Source organism: Lactuca serriola, chromosome 3 (assembly GCF_051521515.1).
Source record: "Lactuca serriola cultivar US96UC23 chromosome 3, Lser_US96UC23_V15, whole genome shotgun sequence".
Lineage (NCBI taxonomy): Eukaryota > Viridiplantae > Streptophyta > Magnoliopsida > Asterales > Asteraceae > Lactuca > Lactuca serriola.
Genome location: NC_136410.1, coordinates 248,162,782 through 248,167,538, shown reverse-complemented (window position 1 = coordinate 248,167,538; position 4,757 = coordinate 248,162,782). Strand labels below are relative to the sequence as shown.

The 4,757-nt window shown below is 33.4% G+C and overlaps 1 pseudogene; it reads left to right on the top strand.

The window, feature by feature from the left end:
* Positions 1-523: 523 nt before the first annotated feature.
* On the top strand, positions 524-1,787 carry LOC145093852 (protein NDR1 pseudogene; annotated as a pseudogene).
* The last annotated feature ends 2,970 nt before the right edge of the window (positions 1,788-4,757 follow it).

Genomic DNA, 4,757 nt, shown 5'->3' with positions numbered 1-4,757 from the left:
TTTCTGGTACATACGAAAATATATCATCAAACATTCTCGGTTCTTGTCTCTCTAAGTTTTATCCAATTGAGGATTTGTGAGTACCACCAAATACTTCGATTTGAAAGTGATAATCACAATTCTCAGAATTTCCAAGCCTTTCTACAACCAAATTTTCTAACAATAATCACATAATACATTATGTGAATAAAATAATAATAATAATATTAATAAACGAAAAAAAACAAAAAAAAAACGAAAAAGAAATTACAAAACCCAAGATCCATAGAGGTGTTCCATTTTCTCAGAGGGATCACTTGATCCGCAGAAGGATCCTATGGTCAGATTTTTTTCATGGTCATTTTCTTTGAGAAAACGCTTCTTTTTGGCCATTTAACGAATTTTTTCAATAAGAAAACTCATGTTCGTTCGTTGTCGAGTATACTTAGGTCGGGAATTCGTAGCATGACAACCCAATTCAGAATGAGCCTGTTAAATTTGAGCCCAAGAATTAAAATTCTTAGCACAACCTATTTCTTCCTTCCCTTCGTTTTTATTTCTGGCCACCCACACCTCTATTTTCTTTTCTTTTTCTTTTGTGAATCGATCCACATATCTCAAAGGCTCAAACACCAAAATCTAACCCTAAAATCCGTATATCTTTCTTCCAAGCCGACATCTCGTCGATATCGTCTCGATTCTCCATTTCCAATCGCTGATCATTTCCAAATCAATGACTTCTCTTCCTTCGTTCACGCCAATCGTCTTCAGGAGTAGGCTTCCCAACCCCATACACTTAACCCTGACTCGTACCCTTGAGGTATGTTAACGATGAAGACATACAACATAAGCTAGTAAGCTTCCATTGTTGAGAATGAATGGCTGCGTTCACACGAGATATTTATTATTTAAGCCACTTGTAAATTACTCGGCTGTTTCCCCATCATTGGGGAGAATTTACCTTCAAAACAGTGCGATCTCTCTCTCTCTCTCTCTCTCTCTCTCTCTCTCTCTCTCTCTTCGCCGGAACCCCAACTGAACCATGTCGGACTACAGCCGCCCCGATAACGGATCAGGCTGTTGCAGGTGTTGTTTCAGCTTCATACTAACCTTAGGTCTCACTTCACTCTTTCTGTGGCTAAGCTTACGCACTTCAAATCCAGTTTGTTCCATCCAAGACGTTTACATTCCCGCTCTCAATAAAACCCGAAATTCAACCTCCGATCAATCCATCTACCTCGATCTGAAGCTCGACAACGAGAACAAAGACAAAGGTATTTTCTACGACCCACTCAACATCACTTTACATTATTACATCAACCAATCAAATGGAAATGGAATCCCTATTTCCAATTACGTGCTCAAAGGGTTTTATCAAGGACATCAGAAAAAAGCACGCCGGAAAAACTGGACGGACACGCAAGGAGTGCCGTGGGATGCAGCCGTGAACATCACTGGTGGTAGACCGCCGGTATTCAGGGTGGATTTGGCGACGGCGGTTAGGTTTAAGATATTAGTTTGGAAAACAAAGAGACATAGACTCATACTTGGGGCTGATTTTGAAGTTAGTGACAGGGGTCAGAAACTGCAAAAGAAAGGTACACGGTTAAAATCCGGTGCACCGGAGTTGTTTTCCGGTAATTCATGTATGGCTTTCTCATTGGTTGTATTTTGTACATTAGTATTGGTGTTCATTTGAATTGAATGCAAGTCTTTTTGTATTATTATTATTTTTTTTTATGTATTGTATAGCTTCTTCATTTTGTATTATTATTATTATTATTTTTATGTATTGTATAGTTTCTTCATTGGTTGTTTTTATTTAATCTTGGTATTGGGGAATGTAAGTCTTTTTGTATTATTTTGTGTTATTATTTTTATATATTTTTGTATGTGGATTTACGTTTTCAAAGCAATTCTGTTATTAGATTTAGATCTTGCTATACGATTATGCGTAAAATGTAAACATTGTTGTTGACTTAAGATGAAGTTCATTTTAACTTTGTTGTTGATTGTTAGGAATAATGAATAGAGTTTAGTTTAATGTAAGTTCCATATAATTTACTTACATGAACAAGCGAACAAATACAAACAAAGATATCAGTATTACTTCTAGCTTGTCTTAATGATCATTCAACCAAGACTGCTTCAAAGATTCTATCTTTTTTATTCCGAGGATTTATGTTGAATCTATCCAAAAATATCATTTGTCCAAAACATAAAGTATAATTCTTTAATATCTTCAAAATAAGAATCTTGTATTGGTTATAAATAAATAAAATTAAAAAACAAAAGTATTCATACATTTCGATAAAGTTTTATGAATCATTTGGAACCTATTATAACCATTAATGATAAATGATAACGTCATAAGAATAATAGAAAGCTAAATTAGCTGTAATTCATGTTAACATATTAAAAGAAATTGAAGACATTAACAACTTTACACAATTACCAAAAGTAATTGAGAAATTACATATAATTTGTAGTTCTTATGGATGGTCTTAAATCTAGTAACCTGATCAAAGTGTACAATAAGCATTCACAATGGATTTCAAGCATAAAAGTAGATACAATCATATAAACATACAAATAACCTTGAAACATGCACACATGAACCATTCATAATATAAAGATTGAACATAAAGTAAAATCAATATCAATATATGACTAAAATATGATACTTTGTTAAAATCACTATCAAAATGAAGCCCAATTTTGGAACAACTGATAGCAATCACACAGAAGCCTTGTTAAATATTGGATCATACAACATAACTTTATTAAAATTCTTCGCGATTATCTTTGATTTGGCAACAATTGGAGTCTTATTTTGAGTGGATTAGGTATACTCGATTAAGAGCCCTAAGGCTTATTTTGAGCGGATTAGGTAGAAAAATTCATGAAGGAAAGTTAAGCAATACTCGATTAGCTGCCCAGTCATGAGGCACCCAAGGAGGAGAACCACAGTCACAAGAAGGCCGATTGTCCGAGCTTGACAACGGTGGGTCCAGTTGCAGCGCCGGCTCCGGTGATATTGAGGATTACTGATGGCCGCTAGGGCAATGCGGATGCTCTGGTTGTGAGGAGCAGGACGTTCTGGCTGAAAACCGAGGAGGCACGAGCAGTGCCCAATGTAGTCACAAGTATGTATCTTCTCCTTATACTTTTTATTTATGTTTATGATATACTACTTATGTTTGTTATTGTTTTAGAATTGTACCGTGTGAACGATATTTCTGCTCTAGTTGTGTTTGATTCGGGGGCTCTCCGATCTTTTGTGTCTCTTGCACTTAGCAAGAAGTTTGTGGATGCTCCGGGGGAGCTTAAGTATCCATTTTTGGTGGAGATCCTCGACGACTGTCTAATGATATGTAAATGGGAGCGAACGCTTTGCCACATCATTTACATATAGTATCCAAATATGATCTTAATTTAAAAAACAAGAGACAGCAACCGACACTACAATATATCGTCAATAAAAATGGTGTTTATTTAATAAACTAGTTGTGAGACCTATGTATTACATGAGTTAATTTAAATAAATAAATATATATATATATATATATATATATATATATATATATATATATATATATATATATATATATAAAGGTCAAAATATGTGAGAACTTTGAATTTAAAAGAGAATAAAAAAGATAGAATTATTATAATAGAAATGTTTTTTTATCTTTTTAAATTTAAACAAATACTAATTTAAATAAATAAAAAAACTAATAAGCTTTAATTTTGAGAAATTTGAAATTAAAAGTTAAGTTCATTAATGAAATTGATATCAATTTATTGCAAGTATTAAATTAAAATATTATGTGGAATTAAATAAAATAGAAAAACTTATAAAATGATATGTGGAAAAAAAATTAATTCAAAATAATCACAAAATGACATTTGGCAAATTAAATAAGAGTATGACATGAAAACTTTCATTTATTAGAGAGGATTTGATCACTTTAGAGGCGTTTGGTAAAAAAAAATATGTAAATGGAGAACAACCGATTACCCTCTCAATTCATAAACCTTTAGATAAGGAGGGGTGATATTTCCACGCTAATTTTTTATCCTTCCACTTATATTTATATTATTTGACAATTATACCCTTATTTTAATTATAACTATCAAAGAATGATAAAGCATTAAAGCTTCATCCTTTTTGTTTCAAAACCTGCGTCTACCCCCTTATCTCTCACACACTCTCACACATAGAGATAGATCTCTTTTCCATCACCATTTCATTCGCTATGAACAATTATTTTCCCTCATCCTCTTATTTGATCAAACAACAATGAAAGACTCTCAAATCAATCACCTATCTCTTCATGATTTGAAGATGTTATGGGTTTATTTTAATCCCCGGAAAACCCAAATATTTTTTTTTTGCAAACTCCGCCACCACCTCCATGGAGTATATCCTTCATCTATAATTTTGATATCAATGGGAAAGGGAACAGACCTCGAAGTAATGGAACCAAGGGAGATAGTCAAGGGAATGAGAACAAACCATGGTCCCATTTACACCATCAAATGATGCTTCCGACTACTTCCCACTTGGTGGATTTTTTTAGTTCTTTATGTAGTTGATATGTAGTCGTTTACTCTATATGTTCGGTGAATGAAGTTTTTTTTGAACGACCGAGATTATATAGTGCCAAAAACTGAGAATAACGTACAATTACATGTGAAATGGAGCAAAAGGGGAATAACACCTGGTATTTCACTATTCTAGTCAATACTGTGTGATTTGTTCCTATACTTAAACC